The sequence below is a fragment of the Lactuca virosa genome, chromosome 8 (genome assembly GCF_052849685.1).
Source record: "Lactuca virosa cultivar CGN04683 chromosome 8, Lactuca_virosa_CGN04683_v6, whole genome shotgun sequence".
In the NCBI taxonomy this organism is placed as follows: Eukaryota; Viridiplantae; Streptophyta; class Magnoliopsida; order Asterales; family Asteraceae; genus Lactuca; species Lactuca virosa.
The window spans coordinates 60750932-60757579 of NC_136433.1; positions in this window are offsets into that span (position 1 = coordinate 60750932).

Here is a 6648-nt window from a genome sequence, read left to right on the forward strand (position 1 = left end):
CTTACCATTACAATCAACACCTGGAGGAGGATCCATGTACACTTCTTCTTCCAAGTATCCGTTTGGGAATGCATTTTTAACATCAAACTGCTTTAATGGCCAGCCTTCATTTGCAGCAATCGAGATCAGAATTCGTATTATATTGATTTTAGCAACCGGCGCAAAAGTGTCTCCATAATCAATCCCATACTTTTGTGTATAACCCTTGGTTACTAGCCTTGCTTTATACCGGTCTAAGTTTCCTTTGGAGTCAAGCTTAATTGTAAAGATCCATCTACACCCGACAATCTTCTTGCCCGGAAGAAGGATAGCTTCATCCCACGTCTGATTCTTACTTAGTGCATTTATTTCTTCGTGTATCGCCTTTCTCCACTTTTCATCCTTTAAAGCCTCTTCTACGATGGTTGGTATAGTCACGGAGGATAATGCATCTACTAACAATGCCTGTGAGTTAGCCAAATGGTGTCGAGACACATAATTGCTAATTGGATATTTTGTTTTTGTCTTTAGGGCTGGCTCATACTGTTTCTTCGGAATTCCACGAGTACTCCTTGTCGGGTACCTGGATTCAGTTGGGTTTTCCGTTTCCTGCAAAACGAAACCAAATGCATAATCTGGTATATCAAATGCGTAAGTCGAGTTAGTGGTTTCTGAATTTGGCACGGAATTGGTACCGACACCGACATTGGCGATATCAGGTTCAACGGTGGTGGTGGTATCGGGTTCAGCGACACCGGAATCGGCGGTATCAGGTTCAGCGGAGGTGGTGGTATTGGGTTCAGCGGCGGCGGCTGTTGTACTATCATCTACCGTTGTTGCTTGACCTTCATAATTACTTCCCACTTCATTAGTTTCTTCGTTTTTGTCAACAGGAGTTTCAAAAACTTCTATATCAGGAATATGGGAGTTCGCTTCATCATTCCTCTCCCCCTGAAGCGAACACGTGGGCCTGAAATATGGTACTGTCTCATGAAAAACTACATCCCGAGTCACATACATCTTATTTATAGTTGGGTCATAGCATCTATAACCCTTTTTTAGATCTACGTATCCTAAGAAGATACACTTAACTGCTCTTGGCTCAAGCTTTCCCACATTTTGATGCACATATGCCGTGCATCCAAAAATTTTGGGTTCGAGACCATAGTTCTCCGGTAGGCTTACAAGTTCATCAAGTCTTTGCAAGGGAGTTTTGAACTCAATCACACGAGATGGTGTCCTATTCATAAGATATGCAGCCGACCTAACTGCTTCACCCCAAAATTTTCGCTGGACATTCATGTCAAACAATGAGGCCCTGGCTATTTCAAGGATTTGCCTATTCCTTCTTTCAACCAATCCGTTTTGCTGGGGTGTTCCGGCACATGATGTTTGTTGTATGATTGAGTTTTCTCTACATAATTTTTTCATCGCCTCATTCATGTATTCCCCACCATTATCAGATTGAAGTATTTGAATTTCTTTCCTGTATAAAGACTTTATCAAATAGTGTAATTCCTTGAAAGCATTGTAAACTTCATTTTTATTTTTCAGCAAAGATACCCAAACCATTCGTGTGCATTCATCAACAAAGGTGACAAAGTAACGTGCTCCATTAGGCGTGGCTACTCGAGCAGGACCCCATACATCTGAGTGGATAATCATAAAAGGAACTGATGTTTTATTCAAGCTTGGACCATAAGAATTTTTTTTGTTTTTAGCTAACTCACACGTACCACACTTAAAATCACTGTCTTTTACATTCAGAAATAAATTAGGTTTAAGCTTCCTAAGATAACTAAAAGATAGATGTCTGAGTCGACGATACCATAACCACGCCACTGACTTATTTGCTTGAGTCATTAATCCCGTATGATGAGCTTCACTTTGATGGTTCTCTTCGAGGTAGTACAGCCGCCCCCGCCTAGTACCATAACCAAGAGTCTGATGTGTCGCCATATCCTGAAACATGCATTCATTTGGCCAGAAAGTTACATAGCAGTTCAGCGCCTCGGTAATTTGGCTAATGAATAATAAGTTAGAAGATAAAGAAGGAACTACAAGGACAGAGTCAAGGTCCATGGAGTTCAAAATTTTAACTGATCCTTCACTCATGACCGGTGCTACACTCCCATTTGTCGTCTGTATGTTTATTTGTTTTGGAGAATACATTGTCATGTGGTCCTTATTATTTGTTATATGGTCTGTTGCACCTGTATCGATTATCCAATTACAATTGTGAGTGGATTTTTGATGTAACATACTAGAGTCAGTGACCGTGTGAGCAGCCATTGGCGTGACAGGTTCTTGTGGATCAGACGAAGTTGCCATAGCAGATTGGCTTATTTTCTTTCGTGGTTTTTTCGTGAAGTCCCACCAATCCGGGTACCCGATTATTTCATAGCAACGAAGTTTAGAATGCCCCTCTTCCCCACAATGTGTACATGTGAAAGTAGTTCCTTTCCCTTTAGAATGTTTCTCTTTCATGGGGTGATTTTCGAGAAGCCAAGTGGACCATACTATCTGGTTCGTGTTTCACTTCATCCATGGTTTGTCTTTGATTCTGATCCTTGCGAATATACGCATAACATGAATCCAGATCAAGGACAGGATCCTTTCTCAAGATTTCTGTAACGCCCGTGTTTCTGGGCTAGGCATTAATGATGATGTGATAGTCTAGGTTGACCTTTGTAACCCATTTTGAAATAACAGAAGTGTATTATTTGAGTATTGTGTGTTTTGTGCTTAATTGTGTCTTAAATGAATTAATAATAAAAATAAGCGTGAAAATGAAATGTTAGATAAACCCAATATTGATACACGAAAACGCAGTGGTCGTGACGAGGTTTCCGAATATATAAAGAATGCCGAAATCCGAGTTATAACGAAGAAGTTATGATCTGTCGAAGTTTCGCGACAGAACCGGCACGACGCTGAATGACGTAAAATACGAATTTAAGATAGATCAAGATTTAGCCTTAGTGATCTAAACGAAAGTCGTAGAATACGTTAAACCGCGAGCGTTCATAAAAAGAACGTCTAAATCTGACTTCGTATGAGGAAGTTATGATTTTTCGAAGTTTCGACTTAGCGGTATGCAGCCCGAATACTCGAAATAGAGATCGAGTGATATTTAGCCAAAAATTTCTAAATGAGAATTGAAGATCTCATCGATAGTAGTCCATCGATAAAAAGACAGACGAAAACGGAGTTCAGATGAAGGAGTTATGAATTTCGAACGGAGTTTTCCTGTCCCGGCCTACTAAAAATAATATTTAATAATATATTAAAATTAAAGTCAAAATTAGCCAACGAAGTCTAAACGAGAGTTGTAGAGCATAATCTCACCTACGCGTGGATATAAAGAACGTCGAAAACGGAGCTTGTATGCGAAAGTTATGAATTTCTGAAGTTCGGGGTGCGAACCCCGATACTGTGTCAGAGTTCACGACGTGAATACAGTGTTCACGACGTGAACTCAGTGATTTGACCTTTCAGAGCCTGTCAGACGCAACATGTGATGACGCATGCAGTGACGACTAAGTTCACGACGTGAGAACTTAAAATTCACGACGTGAGAGCTGAAAAATGGCCATATAAATAGAATTCAAGGGGCAGCCGAGTTTGGTTGCTCTATCCCTTCTCTCTCATTCCCGATACCCTCTCTAAGCCCTATTTTAACCCCCCGAAGCCCCGGTATCATCCCGAGACCCGAAGCGAGTCCCGAAGCCCGAAGATCCCGAGAAGTGCAATTCCCGAGTCGAAGCTCTGCCAGCGAGAAGCCAATTTTTGTGAAGATCTTCCAGATCTACCGAAGAATACTACTTCTACAAGCCGTAGTGCTGTCCGATCATCTTCTGATCAAGTGAGTGTGTAGTTACTTTCTTCTAACACATAATTTGAAGTATTTGATACGGAATACGTGTTATGTGTATATGTTTATATGTGTGAATGTATATTCACTTTCTTCTATCTCATAGATATGATTTATTCTCTATGAAATACGTGTTATGTGTATGTGTCTCATCTGTTGTTTGGAATATGTATTGAATGAGAATGCTATACAGGTTTTAAACTATGTATAAAAATATTTTTTTTATCTACTAATATGTTGGGTAGAACATGGGTAGATAGTTGATGTGTGATAAACAGATGAGAGGCCTCGATGTTGTTGTTGATCTAGTCATCTAGCAGAGTATGGATGACGACCACGGACACTTTCTAGACAGTCCAGTGGAACGCTAGCAGGCTCATAACCTGTAGGTGTTGTGAACGATGTGTTCACCGGTGTACTCTATCCCCCTCATGGTTGCCTTTAGGACATCTATTGTTGAGGAAACCCCTTGCAGTAATGTCCGTCCCGATGAAAAATCCTAGATCAGGTCCCTTGAGATAGATGTTGTTTTAGGGACGTAAAGTGAGGATAACGGGAATGGGTAATCGGGTTATTGTTGGTTGGTGAAATTAAATATAATTATTTATTGTGGGTTGAAAACCCTATATGCTCACCAGGCTCCCAAGCCTGACCCACTCAGTTTTGTTGTATTACAGGTAGTGGCGCGAGAGCATAAGTTGGATGACTTATCAAAATCTTTTGATATTAGACCAGTTGTTATATGTAACTGTTGTATGGTCTATCTTTTGTTGTTTATGCTTTTGGTCTGTTTATCGGAACATGACATCCCGAATATTGTTATATAACGAAAACGCATCTCTTGATGAAATGCTTTGATAAACTTTATTTTATCATATTTTGTTTTGGGAACAAATTCCGCAACTCTTTTAAATCAATGGATTTACTCTGAAACTATTTTAAAAGCATAAATGAAACCGGTCTTTTCTGGCCGTGATTTTGGGGATGTCACAGTTGGTATCAGAGCATTAGTTTAAGCGAACTTGGAATTTGTAGGATTTCTGGACTTAAACTTAGAATGGTAAGTGAAGATTGTGAGATGTGTGTCTGTTATATTTTGGACACGAGCACTAGTTTATTTTAGGAAAGTTACCTAAAATGCTTTTATGTGCTAAATGTTATATGTTTGCCATATATGATATTATTTGTTCGGATATATGGTCTGTTGCCGACCGGATCTGAAAACCTTATGTGTTTAGGATTCTAAGCGTATGATTACGGTATTAGAACTAGCATGTAAACGTTTCGGAGTGATAAGGATGATTTGAACGTCTATCGAAATAAAGATCTAAATTCACCTAATTTGGTGTATAGATCGAAATGGAAAACACACTAAGTGGATTGGGAAACGACAACCCGCAGTCTGAGCCACAAATGATTGTGAGTGCACTAGAACTAATAGTTGCACCTGAGCCAATCACGATGGCGAGAGTATACGCAATGGTGCGAATGATGTTGGATCATCAGATGGAAGAAACAAGGCGTTTACTTCAACAAAGTAAGGACGAACTTACTGTGCCAGTACGCCAGACACCTACTCTTGAGATAGCTATCGGGGTTGTTAAGTCAGTCGAAGAAGTGATCAACGGTAGTATCGCCAACAAGGTTGACGTTGGCAAGAAGAGGAAATTTGAGGGGTCTTCAAGGTCTGACAATAACAACATGTTCTCAAAGATTGGAGGAGTAGGTGAAGCAACATGGTGTGACAAGTATGGAAGAAAACACAACGGGAGATGCCCTAAGGAAGTGACCTGCTTCAAATGCGGAAAGACTGGTCACTATGCCCACGAATTCCCAACTGAGGAAGAAGTTTGCTTTAAGTGTAGTAAAGAGGTACACTTCAAGCAAGAATGCCCTATGAGAGTTACAAAGCCAAGTGTACCGCTAAAGAACTATGAGAGATGCGACAAAGATGTGACATGTTACAAATGTGGAAAGACAGGGCATTACGCCAACAAGTGTGTATCCAAAAAGAGGGTGTGCTATGAATACCGAGGAGAAGGGCATTTATCTAGGGACTGCCCGAAGAAGAATGAGGGCGCAAAACCAAATGCACTGCCACAGCCAAAGGCAGAAGCATTTTAAATGATCATTGACGAAGCAGATGACAAAGCGAGGAATCAAGGATGAAGACTTCGTATCAAGGTATAGCTAGTATCAGGAAGTGTAGCCTATTAGAGGCATAGTATAGGGTGAACTTGAACTTTTGTGTAATAGTTTCAAGAATTAATATAAACCCTGGTTTTGTTATCTGATGTGTTGAATGACACCTATCGAAGGATATCGTAGGAGTGGTATCTTGCCTTTAGAATATGTCTGATAAAATAATGGAACGTTTAGAGGAGTACGATACGTCTGAAGTACACCTGCGATTGGCAGGATGATGGAACGATTGGTGTAATTCTTGAAGTTGTCCCATCGTCTGGAACTTCCATCACCAACCGAGTTGAAGTAGAATTGATGATTGAAGATACGCATGGAAGAAGTCCTAGTAGAGTCTAGGAGAATTTTTATGATTAATTGGACACATTCGTATGTGTTAAATTGTTTTGTGATTTTAGGACTTGGGGACTGCGAGACAATACTTGGGACGAGTATGAGTAGGTGTGAATAGTAGTAGAGATCTATACTACCAGAAGCACAGGACTCACGCTTGGATCAGGGAAAGTCACAAGGTTACCAAGAAGCTAGTGATTGGTCTCGTTTTATTCAAGTATATTGTTACCATTGTTTCGGTAGTGACTAAGAAGATGATT